This window comes from Bacillus rossius, chromosome 18 (assembly GCF_032445375.1).
Source record: "Bacillus rossius redtenbacheri isolate Brsri chromosome 18, Brsri_v3, whole genome shotgun sequence".
In the NCBI taxonomy this organism is placed as follows: Eukaryota; Metazoa; Arthropoda; class Insecta; order Phasmatodea; family Bacillidae; genus Bacillus; species Bacillus rossius.
In genome coordinates, this window is record NC_086345.1 from 25,064,460 (window position 1) to 25,083,061 (window position 18,602).

Below are 18,602 nucleotides of genomic sequence, written 5' to 3' on the forward strand. Positions count from 1 at the left end.
TCTACACAAGCGCCTACCGCATTCCTCTCAATTGGCTATCGGTTTTACGGCATTCTTTTGGGATCCGACCATCAAGTTAGGGCTAATCGAACACTAAACCTCCATACTTCCAAACTAATGTAAATCAATTAAATTTTCTCTGTAATTTCTTAAAATCCAAATAAAAATTATTCAAACATGCCCAAGAAACTTTCAAAAAAAAAATTCATAATCTTATCTTCAAACCCTTAAAATAAAAATAAATAGATTACTCTGTTTTCTCCTTAATAACTGTAAACTGTCAACAAATATTATGTCGTAAATTTAACTATGCTTACTGACTCTAAATCATAAAATCTCATTCGTCCTAATTAATAAACAACCAATTTCCTTGAAATCTCACTGTATCTCTCATACTCAAACTCCACTGGCTGAATATCTCAATAAATTCAAAAACAATTATCTAAACTCTTAAAGAAACTCCTCCCCAATTATTCAAATTACTTCACCTTATTTTATTTCATTACTTAAAACACCTTACTCAAAAAAAATTAATTAATTATCTAGCTATCTTCCATTATTATTTATTTACCGAACAAAACTTTCTCCTAAATTAATTTAGTAACATTCAATTTCACATTAGGCAAGTACACTAACTCTCTACAGCAATGTTTCTCATTTCCCTCCTTCCTAACTGAATCCAATCTTACTTAACCTCCAGGGAATTTACCTCACAAAATAACCAAAAATTTCACTGTAGTGCCTATCTGCTATAGGCCCACTACACAACAAGGGATTCTAACCCCACCAACAAACTTCATTGAAATGGTACCCTATCCCATACAGGATAGCCACTTCGGTACTACCATGGGGAACTCCTGCCCCAAACTACTCACAACTCTCAGGATTCTCCTGACCCTTAATTCCGTAGTCAGCCCATCTCCTATGGTCTGCGCTACAATTCCCTTTCTTCCCAGGGACACAACACCTCACCTTAGGGTCCCTCGCCCTAATGAAAACATTAATTTTGTCTCTCTGTTCTTTTGGAGTAAATTCCCTCTACACACAAAATCTAGCCTTCCCAGTTTTCTCAATGCTTATCGATTTTATAGTGTACCTCCTTAATAATGTTTACAAATCCCAAAAAAATATTTTTAAAACCGAGGTAGAATTTAACTAACAAAAACATAAACAACTTACAACGAAACACTTCTAGCCTATACATCATACACTTCTTAAATTAAATTACTTACATACTGAAAGTTCCTCTTCTCCTAAAACACACTTAAATTTAAATGTATTTAACCAATAGTCTATTTTCTTATCGCTAAGTTACCGTACAGCTGATCAAAACAAGGTCACGGCCTGTCCACGTCTCCGTATGAGCCCGTGACGTCACCGAATTCCATCAGGTGCGCCAACCCTCGCTTGCGGTTCCTCCGTTCTCCGCTAGGTCTCAGCACCTCCCCGTCACGTGTTCATTCTGCCACGTCCACTGACGTGTCGTTCTGAAACAACTCTCAACATTTTTCTAATTAAAACAAAACATCACTATAAATTCTATAACTCTCTTTTACATAAACTCTCGTTTTCTCTTTAATTCCTTTCTAACGTTTATCCTTCCCTCGACTGATTTAATTCGTACGTCTCGTCTCCTACGCGCACGAAAACAAAACAAACTTCTCTTGAAAATAATTCCTATTTACGACAAAAAACTTTATTTTAAATTATAATTCTCTTAACCTACAATCTTAAAATGAACTTCAATTAAATTAAACCACTTGCATTATCTCTAATAAGCATTTAACTTATAACGTATTCTCCTCACGTAATAATCCCCGATATAAATCTACAATAAATTCAACGACTTAAAACAACTTATCACTATAAACTTTATCCTTACAAGTATCCTCAAATAAACATCTGTTACGTCAAAAAAAAAATCTCAAAGACTTCCTCCACTATAGACTAAAATTCCGTAATCCTCTCCTCAAGTAAACTCTTAATAACCTGCTATCAGAAGCTGAAACTAACTTAATAATAAACATAAAAATCTACCTCTCTCTCTCTCCAGAAATAGAACCTACCCGGCGCCTCCACCATTTCTGTCACGTGGCACCTAGCCGGTGCCACCACCATTTCTGTCACGATTCACCTTCAGAGGGGGGGGGGGGCGAGAATCGTAGCTCTTTACATAGAAACAACTCGCTTGGCATCAACTAGTCTTAACTTCATAAAATACTTTACTGTACCTAGGATCATAGGTTCGTCATCCCGTACAGGATGTCTGGTGAGAGCTGAACTAAGGAGATTTTGCAAAATAACATAATACTTAATTAAAATTATTTTATTCTTAAAGTCAAATACTCAACATCATTTTAAAGAACATTTAAATAGCGGGATTACAATTTAAAACAATAATCTCTTTACTTCCTTAACGATTGAACGACCTTACAAGAGAGAGAATGAGAGAACTTCACTAAACACTTCCCTAGTCCTTCCGAATACCTCAAATCATAATTAATACTTAAAATTAAAACAAAGATAAGTCCATACTCACATTTTCCGAAAAGCCTTTCTTGATCGATTACTTTAAAAAAATAACGTAGGGGCCTCTCCTGCCCTTGAAATCCCGAACGAACATTACATTTTAAAAACTATGACGCGTGACCCCTGACGAGGGCCATAGCCTCCGCCCGAAAGCTTGACGACTACATTATGACCTAACTTAAATTAAACGACTCGTGGCCTCTGGCGTCGACCATAGCTTCCGCCCGAAAGCTTGAATTCCTACATCACGAACGAACTAACAACTCGTGACCACAGGTGAGACGCATAGCCTCCGCCTGAGTGAGCCTGAATTCCTACATCACGAACGAACTAACAACTCGTGACCACAGGTGAGACGCATAGCCTCCGCCTGAGTGAGCCTGAGTCACCAATCACTTGCGCTTAAATTCGCGCGCCCTGCCGCGCCTACCATAACAAAAGCTCGTTATTGAAGTCAAATTTACTAAACAACTAACTAGAACATCTGGGAAGACTACCCCCCCTCTACCCCAATGTGCAGGCCACACCGCGCGGCTTGTTACGACAGCGCGCCCCAGTAACTGCGGCCCGTGGCTGCGCCAGCGTGCGGCCAAACAAACAAACAAAATTCTGCAAGCCCGCAGCGCGCCGCGCCGGCCCCGTGCCCCAATTACATGGTCACGCCACTTGCGCTGACGAGTGAACAGAGCAGCCAGCCCAGAGTCCCGTCAGTAAAGTCCCTAAATTTGATTTCAACAACCCTGCAAAATTTCAACCCGCGACAATATCATTCGTGTGGTTAGCCTTAACAAAATTCTTGTAAGCCAGGTTTCGGGTGATGTGACGCGGCAATCCACTGGTTACTAATAATCTAAGGATCTTCGTAAATTTTCGATAAGCAAAAAAGTTGAACTTTATGACTTAATTAATAAAAACCCGTTCAAGAAGTTGGAATGCTTTTAAAAAAATTTCTTCCAGGTATTGTTTATTTCAACTGTGTATGTACAAAATTTTTATAAAAATCTATCAGCTTGTGTAAAAAAAAAAAACACGGATAAAAGGAAAAATCAAACGCAAACAATATGACCAAAAACTGTTATTTATTAAAAAAAAAGTCACAAATCCTATTAAAGTCGTTAGTTGAAGGGGAAAAAAAACGGCGTAGTTTTTACGAAGATTCTGTTTTTTTTTTAATTAATAAGAAACTTTTTTTTAGTTAAATTCGTCGTTGATAAAGTCCGTAAATTTATCGCGATTGCAAACAGTGTGGCCAGCTTTTGCAGATGGTGACTATCAAATCACATTCCTCTTGAAGACTCTCGCCTGAGACGTTATAGAATATTTTCCACGCACGGTGGTTGTCCGGTTCTTGCACGTTCGGCTCAGGCGGAACGTGACAATGAGCCATGCTCTTTCGTGCGTGCGGCCGGCGTTCGTCGATTTGTAAGACGTTATCACGTTAAAAAAAAATAAAGTATGTCCTAAGAGGTACCTTTGAATATATATACTGTATAGAAGTCGCGAGTGGATAGGATTTACTCTACGTATTTCAGAAGCGTATGATGAGCAGCTTGGGAACTTCACCGCTGCAGTGCGCTGCCGTAGCGCCCTGTATCGTCTTAGTTGTTATTTACACGTTAGAGCGCAGCACTGTCACCCGCTGTCATTCCCCGCACCCCCCATCATTCATTCACTGCAACTCAAGGTCGTTCAACAGGAGGGGGAAGGGGTGTTTGAAGAGTTCGACACTTGTCCGCTAGGGACCACCACAAGTCGATGCCCTAGAGATGGTGGCAATTGCGGCGGTGAATTAACCAACTACCTCAAAACCGTATTAGAAATTTTAACCTGGGCTGGCGACTTCTATACAGTATATATATATTCAAAGGAGGTACTAAAAGTGCGAAATTTAAACGGTCGCTATTTATGAGCGACTGTGATTTATTTGCGTCTGTTTCGTGTTGCCTTGTTGCGTCGCGTCGTTTTGATCCTTATACGGTGGTTCGTGAAACCCTGTCGGCCCAAGGGGATTTCGGAAGGCGCCCCCGCGATTTCTGGTCCGCTGCAAGTTGGTCTCGCAAACCCGCTCTCTCGCACACTGAGGATCGATACTTCTTGTCGCCAAGGGCAACTGGCCTCCCCTACAATTCCCCCCCCCCCCCCCTCTTTTACACCCTTCAATAACCCTCCTCTCGATCACTGGGGTTACTACCCTCTGTAACACCTCCCCCATCCTTCCCACCACCCAAAGAAAAAGGGGGGTTGTCTGTAAAGTCGGTTTACGGACGATAATTTTACGTGATAACTTCATAAGTAACATTGAATGAAAAATTGCATACTTTTTAATTTTCAAATATTATTTACAATTTTTTGCAAATTTAATTTAAATAATAATGTTTAAATATGATCACGAACAATTAGTTTAAAAAGCCCGCCTTAACCTGATTGATATTATAGAAGATTTTCTCGCAACGGTGTTTGGCCGGTTCCTTGCACGCTCGGCTCAGGCGGAACGTGAAAATTTTTTTCTGTGCGTGCAGCCGGCGTTCATCGATTCATAAGACGTCATCGCGTCGAAACAAAAAAAACACCTTCACCAGCTATCTCCAGCCTCCAACAGCGCTCTTCAGTTGCTGCCTTTTGGTCATTGGATCTTGCGCCGGTGAAGGCTGGTGTTTTGGATACTGGCCTTACACTGGGTGGTCTAGGGGTGGGGGACGGGAAAGATTCGCGGGGTCAATGACCTCCAGGATCAGGGGGCCAAAATCTGTAGGGTTCGCAAGTGGACCCCCCGTGGAAATTTTTTAGTTTCGTAGGGGGTTGAGGGGGTGTGAAGGCCCAAGAGTTTCGTGCGCAAACGGGAATTCAGCAAATATGTTAAGTGGTTACAAACATTACACAAACGTGTCAATTAAGTCAAACAGATACACAGAAGAAGAAGAAGAAAAATGTTCTGTACTTTTACAAACGATTCTCTTTGGAAACCAGTCGCCGAGAAATGGTTTGTGACATAACTTTGTGCAACACAAAGCAATGAATATTTTTTTTTTCAAATTAACACTAAGCATTTCCTACGAGAAAAAAAAAGTGTATAATTTTATACCTTAGATTGATGTTTCATTCAAGCATAATTATTATTTTTTAACTATTGGAGGTACTTGGACGACACGAAGCATGTCCGAAACCCAGTATTACTGCGAACACTATTTCGAAGTATAGTGATGCAGTTGTTTTCATGTAAATGAACAAATTTAGACAATGACTGTGAGTTTTGCATGGTTATTCCTGGGGAAGCCTACGATGTACATTCCGTATTGCACAGACCCGAATACTCACGTTGGCAAGCCTTCTTTTCACAGACGAGAGAGCCAAACCCGAAGTTCCCCGAAGATATTGCTCGCTTTTTTGTTTACATGATTTCACAGTATCTTTAATGTAGATATCCTAACCAAATCAACCGTCCACGATGTTTTAAATTATTTATAATGTAGCTAACCTAACCTAATTGACTATTAGTTATCATGAATTGTATATTTATTCATTTACAATGAACAAAAAAAAAACCGAAGATGCACGATCGGGCGTTTGGCTCTCTCGTCTGTTCAAAGAAGGCTTGCCAACGTGAGTATTCGGGTCTGTGCAATACAGAATGTACATCGTAGGCTTCCCTTATTCCTGTACCGTTTCCAGTTGCGAAGCTGCTGAGCTTTTTTAAACGCAAATCTGGTCTGGGAATATTTTCGCGGGGAAATAAATGCGCAGCGCTTTGGTCTCGCTGTGTTGTCGCTTGTGGTCGGTGCTGTGGACTTAAGGGTTGGGGGGGGGGGGATCAGCTGCAACAAGAGATAAGGGGGCGCCTCCCATTTCAGGTCATGATTTTACAGTTATTCTAATCACTGATCAACTTTTACACTTTTCCAATTGTTTAACTTCTACGAAATGAAAAAAATATATTACAGCGCATACTTTTTGCAATGATTAGCTGCCAAAGTTACATTTTTAACTTTTTTGGGTTGTATAATTAAGAAGAAATTAATTTATTTCAGAACTGAAACATTTTTTTTGTTTAACTGCAATGCCACTGGCCACTTCATGATATTGTTTTGCATTCTTATCACAAAAACTCATTTCATGTTTCTCGGCTGTCAAAATCGTAACAAATTTGAGAACTTTGAAATGCCAAGGTAAAATTAATTAATATTTTCTGAAATAAATTAAAACCATTTCTTGAAGTAGCCTGTGGCATTGCAGTTAAAACCTAAAAAGTTTCAGTTCTGCAATAAATTAAATTCTCCTTATTTGTACAACCCAAAAACGTTAAAAATGTAACTTTGGCAGCTAATTATGCAAAAAGTTTGCTTTTTATACTATTTTTTTTTTCATTTCGTGAATGTTAAACAATTGAAAAAGTCTACAGGTTTATCTGCAGGGGTATGCAGATTTCGCGTAAAGATTTCGAGACTAGATGAAAGTTAAAACACTGTAGCATCGTCCGTGTTTCGTGATTGGGTGAGTTACTCCCAGGTACATGTCGATTGTAACAACTCCAATCACAGTGATTCATTTGCGGAAGCAAACGCGTCCTGAGTGGCCCGGTCAAACATGGCAACGACTTCTCTCGCAGACGGCCGCCAATCACAAGGAAGAAACAACAGGTGCGGGTATACCTTGTTGCAGTCTAGTAATTGTTCAGATCTTTTCGCGAAAAATGCCTGCCCCTATTTATCTGTAATTACTGTAAATATAATTTATTTTTCCCCTGAAATGGGTGGCACCCCCTTAACGTGAGTTGAACTCGCGAGCTGTGTGCGCTCGCATCACGAGTGCTTTGAGATAGAAGCACGAGGTCAAAGTTCACGCGCAGTCGTCACCGGACCGTGTCACACGATTGGGGGGAATGTTTTCCGTACAGGCTCCGCTAGAAGCTTCCTGCCAGCCAAGCCTCCGTGGCTACCTTTGAATATATATACTGTATAGAAGTCGCCAGCCCAGGTTAAAATTTCTAATACGGTTTTGAGGTAGTTGGTTAATCCACCGCCGCAATCGCCACCATCTCTAGGGCATCGACTTGCGGCGGTCCCTAGCGGACAAGTGTCGAACTCTTCAAACACCCCTTCCCCCTCTTGTTGAACGACATTGAGCTGCAGTGAATGTTGAGTGGGGGGGGGGGGGGGGGGGGTGCGGGGAATGACAGCGGGCGACAGCGCTGCGCTCTAACGTATAAATAACAACTAAGACGATACAGGGCGTTACGGCAGCGCACTGCAGCGGTGAAGTTCCCAAGCTGCTCATCATAAGCTTCTGAAAAACGTAGAGTAAATCCTATCCACTCGCGACTTCTATACAGTATATATATTCAAAGGTGGCTACAGACGTGGATGCTTCTGCGGAAGAAACTATGACACGTGAAGTTGTGAACTGGTGTTGGGCCAAGCTTGTGCGAATGTCAAGAATTTTCCACCTTCAATTTACGAACAACAGCGGTTACAAATTATCCAGCGATCTTCGTGGCTTTACGGACACTGATTTTCAATTGCTTTTTGACACGAATCCAAAAAAACATTATTCTCTGTGTATTAACAAAATAATTCAAAAACTGGTTGACTCTACAGTAAGAATATCTGTCCAAGTGTGTGTTTGCCCTTTTTTTTTTTCCAGAACGAAACATACAACTTGGAAGTCTAAATACTACGTAGTTTATAAGAAGATTTAGTTATCTGAAATCGCGAAGACCAACTTGTTTATTTCTGTTAAGTTCTTCGTAAAAAAAAAAGTCCATAAGTTTACTGAAATTGCTAACACTGTATTTACACCACCATTAAAACCTAATAGCTATTGTGAACGTGTGTGTTTACTTTTTTTTTTTTTTTAGAACGAAATCTACAACTTGGAAGTATAAATACGACGTAGTATCTACGAAGATTCAGTTACTTGAAATTACAAAGAAAAATTGTTTGTTTCGGTTAAATTCTTCGTAAAAAATAAAAGTCCGTAAATTTACTGAAATTTCTAACGTCACAATATTTATAAATAAAGATTAGTTTGGACTTGTAAAATAGTAACCATAATTAAAGGCCTACTGTTAAATGACCGTCTAGAAAGAGTGTAGGTGAGAAATAACCATGCAATTATAATGTAGCACGTGACTGTAAATATGTGAAGGGGGAAGGGGGCACGTAATCGACAATCGTATGTGGAGGCCATGAGCCCGGGACTGCTCGCGGGTGTAATGGATGGAAAACAAATTAACATCAATTTCAAACTTGCGTTAACAATGGTAGATGGTAAAGTTTGTAATGCTATAACGAATACATGCCAAGTATGCGTTGCTACCTTTGTCAAGCTACATCCGAAGAATTTAGTGATATCGACAGTATTTCACAAAAAAACCCATCAATGAAGATCACTACGAATTCGGAATATCGCCACTGCATGCTTGGGTATTTTTTTTTTTTTTTTTAATGTTGTTTGCACGTGAGTTCGCGGTTCGACGCCCGGGTCTGGCGGTCCATACCTGTGACGTACGCGGTGACGTCACAGTTGCAGCTCGGTGTTGCCAGACCCCAGGCGGTGTTGCCAGACCGAGCAGCAAGTCTGGGCCCGTTTGCCTTCTCAATCACTTTCACGAGTTCCAAGCTGTTCCCCCCCCCCCCCCTCCACCCTACAAAGGTCATGGCTTGCAAACTATAACGGTATCAGACACGTGGCCAAAGCGCCCCCTCCCCCCCCCCCCCCCCCGGCATCTCTACCCCCTTCCAACACAGACAGAGCACACATACGACATACGGTGCGCAGAGCTTCAGGAAAAAAAAAAAAAAAACAACGCTATTTGAAAACTACACAAGACATCCGAGTTTGCGATAAACACTTAAGAATTCGCTGAGGGCCGAAAAGCAGTTTGGTTTCAGGATTAAGGTTTTTTTTTTTTTAAAAAAAGAAGGTATTTTTAGAAGAGTTTTCGAGATAACTTAGAGAATACATTCTTACTGAAATTTAGGTGCATAACTTTTTATATTTCAATCGCTGATTCATTCAAGCATCACATTTTTTTTTTCAAACTACGGAAAATATAATCGTATATTCAATAATTGAACTATATTATATTATATCATGCGTATTAATTTGGGCAGTCAATAATAGAATATTATTCAGGGAACAGTTTAGGAGTTGCTGGCACGACACAAAGCATTATATGTCCTGGGTAAACATCCGAACCCAGTATTACTGGAAAACAATTTTGCAATGATACAGCTGTTTTCACACAAATGTACAAATTTACAAATATATATATATATGTAATTTTACATGAATATGTTCCATTTCACACCAAACAATAGGTTGTCTGTAAAGTCGGTTTACGGACGATAGTTTAACGTGACAAAGTCATAACAAAACATTGATGAAATGATTGCATACTTTATGAATAAAATTAAATCATTTCTATTTTAATAATTAAAGAATAAATACTTAAAATTATACTAGTAATCAGATTTTTAAAATGCAAGAATAATTAACCTTTATTGCCGAAATTGTTTTTGTAATAAGCAATGAAAACCACATTAACTTTTCACTTCACTTTATAAACAGTCGAGTGGAAGAGAGATAGATGCGGCGCAAGCGTACAATGAGCGTAACGGGACACAGCGTAACGGAACAATGTGCTTAACATGACACAGTAACGGAACAATGTGCGTGACGGGACACTTTATCGTGCGTTCATCGATTTAATAGACGTTGTCACGTCAAAAAAAAAAAATGTTTAAGGTGTTGCAGTTGACCGCTGAATCGGACATACCTTGTTGCAAGTCTATTTAACTCGAGTATATAAAGTCTGAACGAGGTTCTTGACTCTCACTACGCTGGTGGTTGGTTATTTTCTGGTGCCGGGTTCGACTCCGCTGACAGGTTTGAGACAATCGAATCCCGATGCAGTGGTTTCATCGGCTGCTTTCCGCATCCCACTTTCTCCCCGGGTCGCTTGTGATTCCGTTGCATTTTTTATTTTATTTCATGTACTTTCATTAGGGACGTGTCGAGACAACTCGTGATGCAAAGTCGCGTTTTTACTTGAAGCCAAACTAAACATTATAACTAGAGACCGGAAAAATTCGCGGGTTCATTTCGTGATATGCTAAAATTCAAATAATTACACCGTTGTGCTGCTTCTGCTATTGGTTCACTGTTAATATGTAGGACTCTTGGCCAATTAGAGACAATCAATCAAAGAGGTATCCAACCACAAGTTACCCACTTGAGACGCCTCATAATTCAGTAGGTACCCAATGAACGGGCGCCGTTTGCCCAAGTAGGCAGAGGATCGTGGAATCTATCCTGGAGGTCATTGAACTAGCTAATTTTTCCAGTCTCTAATTATAACCAAAAAAAATTTGACCCCTAGACCCTTTTTTTTTCAATGTGTTTTTTTTTAAATGGGTCCAACAACATGTTCGTTCAGTTTGACTAACGCTCCACAAATCACCTTGTATATAAAAGTGTCAGTTTAAAATTTTTATTTACATACAAACTTAAAACACCGAGCTGATGTTAGCTCTATCCGCCAGCTCTATCCGGCGCCCGGGACACAGAACTTGGGACAACAACAGCCTAAATCGTTCTACGTAACTACGGAAATTTCCACCCGAATGTTTATATTTTTACAACAAAATGTGCGAATATAACGATAAAGCCGGTACATAGCGTCCTTCCTAAATGTGTGTACTATCTATAAAAAATAAAACTAGAGTGCGAACCAACGTACAGGTTGCACCAGAGACTTAATAGCCTCGAATGTGTGATTTTCATGGTCTCTTCTCCAAAACCTTAATTTTTTTTAAACCCCACTCTAGTTTTAATTTTTATTGATAGTAATCACATGTAAGAAGGTCGCTATGTACCTGTTGTATCGTTATCTTCGCACATTTTGTTGTAAAAAAAATATATATGAAAACTCGGCCGGAAATTGTCGTAGTTACGTGGAACGACTTAGGCTGTTGTTGTCCCAAACTCTCCGTCCCGGGGCGGCCTGATAGAGCTAACTTCAGCTCAGTCTTAAAACACGTGTTTAATATTCCAGATTGCAAAGCTGTCTCGCTGAGGACTCGCGCGCAGTCTTCTTCGTCGTGTTTTTGGACAATTACGTGATCTCAGCAACAACACAAAAAAAAAATCGTGGCAGAGAAATGAAGATAAATGTTTAACGCGATTCCCTCTAGTCTAGTGCTTTCAAGAAAATTGTGCCGTTTATAATTATTTTCGGGTACAAGTTTTGGATTTTTTAGTTTAATTTTTCATTTTTAAATAAGTAAACAAAAAAATAAAGTTGCATTTTTAATTTCATTTAATTTTGATTCCATTACTGTACTCTCCGACGTAATCTTGTGCAACCCAGTGCACCTGCGCTTGTTCGCAGACCCAATTAGATACTTTTGCTGACGATTGGTTATCGCAGCATCTCGGCCGCAGTTTGCATCTCGTTTTCTCCCTGTAACAGTATGACTTTTCGAGCTAGCGAACGCTACCCCAAGCCCACCGCCACTTAACTAAAGAAGGTTCTTTTTTTTTTTTTTTTTTTTTTTAATAAACGAATATGCCAATAGGCATTTTTGCAGTATTTATTTAAAACAAATAACGATTCTCTTTCCCCCCACTTGTTTTAGGCGAAAATCTAACTTAGTTTGTCTGACCTCTCGTTCTCTGATGTTATTTTTGTTATTTACTTAGCTCTCCTTTTGCTCACACACTTCCATTTCTTTTACAGCCACTTGGGCATTTATTTTTATTAGTAGCACGAGAGTCAGTTACAAATTGTAGCAGAGCGTGGTTTGGTCTATAGGCATATCTAAGACGATTAGGCTTACGCCAAAGTAAAAATAAAAAAATTGAAATTTTGAAGGAAAAAAAATATATATATAGGTATATATAAATTTTGGTCACTTAGACCACTGTTGTACGAAGGATTTTGTGAACTGTTCGCTGGTACACCCTGAAGTAATAATGCTCTTAAAATTTTAAAATTATATTGAGTTTTAACGTCGCATCGTTCCTTCACTTCGCGCGCTGTGTTGGCGCTACGTCCGGTCAGGCAGCGTGCGTTATCGCGCGTACGTGACATTCTTCCCGTCACCACTACACCCCTCCCCTTCTCAGCACACCGGCTCTTTTGAGGCGAGGTCTTTCCGTTGCCCGAAATGTCCGGCAGCGTAAACAACGCGTTGCAATCTAGCCTGACCCTCACAGTGCCCTGAGTTTGTCCTTAATTCTGTCTTTTGATCTGTTTTTTTTTTAAACACTACCGTCGGAAAACAAGGCTGGATTGGTGGAAAACGCAACACGTCCACTTATTGCTATTAATATGTTAGAGGGTTTACTAAATGCTTTTAATACTGCTCTAGTACCTGTTTATGTATTTGTATTTATGTTTATTTGTAATTTTTTTTGACATATTCCATACCATTGTATGGTCTATTGAATGAAATAAAAAATCAAATCAAAACAAATCAATATACATATAAGTCCATTCGGACATTGTGGTATTTTTTTTTTCTCTCTCTCTGCGCTTACGCGCGTTGCCATGTTACTCTCATGTTCAGGTCCGCCAACCTGACGGCTACCTTTCCCTCCCTGTTGTTCACTTGCCTTGTGTTGGTAATAAGGCAAACACGTTTTCGTAGCCTACCTCTGACTTCTGTTAGCACATTACATATCGCAATTTTGCTTACCGTTTTAAATTTAAGGAGCTCGTAATTTCCTTTTTGGGAATATAAAATAAGGTAAAAAAAAAAAAAACGGCGGGGCTGCAGATGACGTCATAGCGGAGTGTCGGGCTGTCTACATTGTTCTCGTGGGATCGAGACAACCTTGGGCGTCGAAGCCAGCCCATGGCGGAGGGCAGCTGAGGTCTGGCAACCCTGCGGCTGACAGCCAGGCTGTTTACCTGCTCGCTCGGGGGGGCGGGGTAGGGGGGTGGGGTTGGAAAGCTAATGCTCAGCCAGACCTTTGAATATATATACTGTATAGAAGTCGCCAGCCCAGGTTAAAATTTCTAATACGGTTTTGAGGTAGTTGGTTAATTCACCGCCGCAATCGCCACCATCTCTAGGGCGTCGACTTGCGGCGGTCCCTAGCGGACAAGTGTCGAACTCTTCAAACACCCCTTCCCCCTCCCGTTGAACGACGTTGAGCTGCAGTGAAAGATAGATGGGTGGTGCGGGGGAATGACAGCGGGCGACAGTGCTGCGTTCTAACGTTCAAGTAACAACTAAGACGATACAGGGCGTTACGGCAACGCACTGCAGCGGTGAAGTTCCCAAGCTGCTCATCATACGCTTCTGAAAAACGTAGAGTAAATCCTATCCACTCGCGACTTCTATACAGTATATATATTCAAAGGCCAGACTTCAGGGCGCCAAGTGGGTAGCGGGTTGCATCTGATATATTTTGGATAACCTTATGCCATTAAGTCTCACTGTATCCTATATTGAAAACGTAAAAATTTTTGAATTGCTTCTAAAAATCGAGATTTGACTAGCAATACAGCTGTACATATTAATAATTTGGAAAATAATTACAGTTACTTATAGTCATCACGGAATTAATAGTAGATTAGAACAAATAACAGTTATAAAAAAATTTAAAAAAAACACGCTTTTGTAAATTAACCAAACTAAAAAGTAGAAAATAAATAATAGTTTTAAAAACTAAAAGAAACTCGCTTTTATAGAAAATCCAACTAAAAAATAGAAAATAAATTTGAATTAAAAATAGTGTAAAAAAAAGTAAGTTATTTAAAAAAAGCGTGGGGTGCTTTTTAAGATATTATCAAAATAATAATCTTTCTACTCATATCTGTCAATTAAATAATTATAACTGCTGATACCAAGCACCCCACGCTTTTTTTTAAATAACCTACTTTTTTTATTTTAAACTATTTTTAATTCAAATTTATTAAAATTTTGTTTTCTATTTTTTTAGTTGGATTTTCTATAAAAGCGTGTTTTTTTAGTTTTTTTTTTTAACTATTTTTTTTAGTAGCACGAGAGTCAGTTACAAAATATCAGCCGATACCTCGCGAGAAACAAAGACTACTCATTACGCCCTCAACGTATTCTTAAAAAAAAAAAAAAAAACAAAAAAAAAAACATGACGAGCAGTTTTCAAAGCGCGTAGTAGTTTCTTCTGAAGCTGTGTAGTGCCTGGGTAGGCGTAGTCACAGCTTCGAATTTCGGGAGGGGCAATTTGATGCGATTGGGAAGAAGGGAGGGTTACCTGAGGGTGGTAGGTATGTGATATTTTGCTAGTTAAATGGGGAGTCAGGAATTTAAAAAAAGAAAAGAGAGAGAGAGAGAGAGAGAGAAAGAGAGAGAAAGAGAAAGGACTTGTTCGGGTCCACGCCGAATAGATTTTTTTCGTGAAAAGTCGGGATGAATCCATAACAAGTGTAATTTTTTTTTCATCATGGTTCTCTTTAACGATATAATCCGTGGTTGGCTTCAACCAATTGTCTCGTAGTTATTTGGCGATTCAAATCCGACGTTATTCCGTCACGCAAGGAAAGTTCCACCGACTATCGAACATACGTTTTCACTTCAAAAAAAAATTATAAAATAATAATACCCCTTTTATGCTATTTTAAAGCATGTATAAAATCTTGACAAGTAATGTTTTTTTTGACGTGTTAACGTCTTATAAATCGATGAACGCCGGCTGCACGCACGAAAAAAATTGTCACGTTCCGCCTGAGGCCGAGCGTGCAAGAACCGGGTCAACCACCGTGCGAGAAAATCTTCTATAATATCAAACATGATAAGACGGGGGCTTTTTTTTAACTAATTGTTCGTGATTTATATTTAAACAAATTATTTTAATTAAATTTGCAAAAAAAACTGTAAATAATATTTGAAAATTAAAAAAGTATGCATTTTTTCCATCAATGTTTTCTTATGACGTTATCACGTAAGATTATCGTCCGTAAACCGACTTTACAGACAACCCCCCCTTTTTTTTTAATATATATATCCAACTATGGTGAGTTGTGAGAGATGTAGGGAGGGAGGGGGGAAAAGGTCGCCCCTATTATTCGACCGATACTAGTGGGAGGGGGAGGGGTCCTCTAGCAATAGACATACCGGATTAAATAACTTTAATTGTACCTGATGGTGTGATGATGCTCCTGTCCTTCAACTGCAGCTTGCACGCGTCTGCACCCTGACCGAGTCGCTCCTGCACTGACGTCTGGGGTCGTTCTGCATCATCCACCCCTCCCTCCCCTTGGCCCAATCCCCCTCCCTTCCCTATCCCCTCCAGCGACGGCCTGCGGTCGAGTGACGCAGAGCCTCCCCCCACTCCTTTTCCAACCCCCCCTCCCCCCCCCCCCCCCCACTCGCGGATCCTTCTTTCTGGAAGGGTGGAAGGGGAAATCATGAGGTACGCCTGTCAAGTTGGCGACCACACATTGGAATTTCAAGGTCAAAATTGGTAAAAAATTAGTGCTCAATTTGTGCTGCATTACGTAAAAAGTTATAGCATATAGTAGTAAGTTGGTCGCCAACTTGACGTCAGGTTGGCGACCAACTTACTATATGCTATAACTTTTTACGTAATGCAGCACAATATTCTGTTTTCTACGACACAAATTAGCACAAATTGAGCACTAATTTTTGACAAATTTTGACCTTGAAATTCCAATGTGTGGTCGCCAACTTGACACACGCCCTATTTCCCCCACGTCTCCTCTGGTCGAAAACTTTTCCACGCTCCAGCCATTCCTTCAAGGCCGGGCTTCAAACCAAAATTCGGTCTGTCCGCGTGATAAGGAAAAATAAAATTTTAGCGCGATTTTCCAAAAATTTGTGAGATAACAAGTGACAAAAAAAAATCATTTTGTAGATTTTTTGAAGGTCTGGGTAGGGATATGTTTTTTTTTTTTTAATTTTTAATTTCAAGATGGCGATATAATGTGATACATTATTCAAGGTATCGTGTATTTCAGGGCTATTCATTTAATCACTTAAACAGCAAAACTGCAATCTAGAATGAGTTTAATTATTAAAAAAAAAAAGTCATCTGTGCTGATACTCTTATCTACAAAAACAAAGAGTCAGCACGCTTCTTTGTAATGGAAACATCAAGTACGCACGAGGGGGAGATCCAGCAGGGGAGGGGGAGATGATTATGTGAGGGGCGGCGTTGCCAGCTCCTTCCTGGAAGGTCTTCCACCCCCTCACGGGGGTGGCAGTTGAAACCCCTATCTAGGCACGCGCCAGAGCTGGCAACACCGGATGACCACGTGGTCACGTCGGTAGCCTTCTTTCTCCCAGAACAATACCTTTGGGGTGCTGTCACAACTTAGAAACACACAAGATAGAATCTTCTAAGTTATGCCTGTTCTAAGTTGTGTGTTTCTAAGTTATGATAGTTATAAGTTGTGTGGTTCTGCGTTGCGTGTTTCTACGTTAAGTTTTTCTAAGTAGTGACAGTTCTAAGTTGTGATAGTTCTACGTTATTATTGTATATGTTACGGCGTGCCTAAGCTGTGTGGTTCTGCATTGCATGTTTCTAAGTTACGTACGTGTTTCTAGGTTATGACAATTCTAAGTTGTGTAATTTCTAAGTTGCGATAAAGTTATGACTTTCTAAGTTCCGTCGTTTCTAAGTTTTGTGTGTCTAAGTTAAGTTTTTCTAAGTTGTGATCGTTCTAACTTATGACAGTTCTAAGTTACGTTGATTTTTTCGAGGTTTCTAAGTTATGACTGTTCTAAGTTGTGTGTTTCTAAGTTGTGTGGTTCCCATTACCTGATTTGCTTTAATCCCCGCGTGACCCGGCCCATGGTTATTTTTCCTGTGCCTATGCAGTGTTTTACATGGCCCTTCAGCTAGCGACCAATACGGCGTCAGTCATGGCGACGATCGCTGCCGTGGCTGGCCAATAAACTCCAGTGGCACAAGATGCACGCATGGTTTAAACCCAGCATGAGTAGAGTGTATAGGCTTTAAGCCTGAGACACACTTATGTCTTCACTCAACCCGGACCCTCCCCGCACACTTTGGATTTAACTTAGGCTAGGGAAAAAAATAATAATTAAGGCACCCGCCCACCCGGGCTCACACACGGTGCGCAGAGCTTCAGGAAAAACAACGCGATTTCAAAACTACTCAAGATATCCGAGTGGGGGTCTGCTTACGAAAAGCATTTATGAGTTCGCCGAATGCCTAAAAGTACTTTTGATTTCGGATTAAGTTTTTAAACTGTATTTTTAGAAGAATTAAAATTGCTGAAATGCATGTTTTCATAGTAAATTGTAGGTTTAAATCAACCATTACAGATTCTTGAAAGTATTACACCTTTATCTTCACTTCTCCGCCACATGTAATGTTAGGGTCACCGCTCATACGCACGACGAGAAGACTGCGCGCCAGTCCAGAGGAGACACCGCGCTAGAAGCACCAGCGAGCGTCGCGCTTATCATCCCGCCTCGCCGACACAGATACACCCCTGACGAGGCGGGCCCCCTTAAGGGTAGAATGGGAGTGGCTTAAAGCCCCTCCTATTAATTTCAGAGAGCCGGTGGCAAGGGGGGGGGGGGGTGGCCGTTGAAACCCCTAGTTTAGGCACGCGCTAGAACTGTCAACACCGGATGACCTCATAGTCACGTCGGTGACTTCCTTTCCCGTAGAACAATACCGTCGACTCACCTTGAATCTTGTCCTTAAGGCGCCCGCCTCGTCAGATGTGTACATGTGTCAGGCGAGGCGGGATGATAAGCGCGACGCTCGCTGGTGCTTCTAGCGCGGTGTCTCCTCTGGACTGGCGCGCAGTCTTCTCGTCGTGCACATGAGCGGTGACCGTAACATTACACGGCGGAGAAATGAAGATAAAGGTGTAATACAAGTCCCTTTGAGTGCTTTCAATAATCTGCACCGGTTGTTTTACGCCTAAAAAATTACTCTGAAAACATGCGTTTTAGCAATTTAAATCGTCTAGAAAGACAGTTTAAACACTCAATCTGAAATCAAAAGTACTTTTCGGTCCTCTGCGAACTCTTAAATGCTTTTCTTAAAAAGACCCCCACTCGGATATGTGAAGTAGTTTTGAAATC

General features: G+C 40.4%; 1 protein-coding gene across 1 annotated transcript in view; it reads right to left on the reverse strand.

Annotated features, from left to right (window-relative positions):
* The window catches only part of LOC134541046 (uncharacterized), a 39,249-nt gene extending 23,508 nt beyond the window's left edge, over positions 1-15,741 (reverse strand). Inside the window, exon 1 of the mRNA XM_063384184.1 lies at positions 15,657-15,741. The gene's annotated coding sequence lies outside the window, so the exon portion shown is untranslated. The remainder of the gene's footprint in view (positions 1-15,656) is intronic.
* Between the last annotated feature and the right edge of the window lie 2,861 nt (positions 15,742-18,602).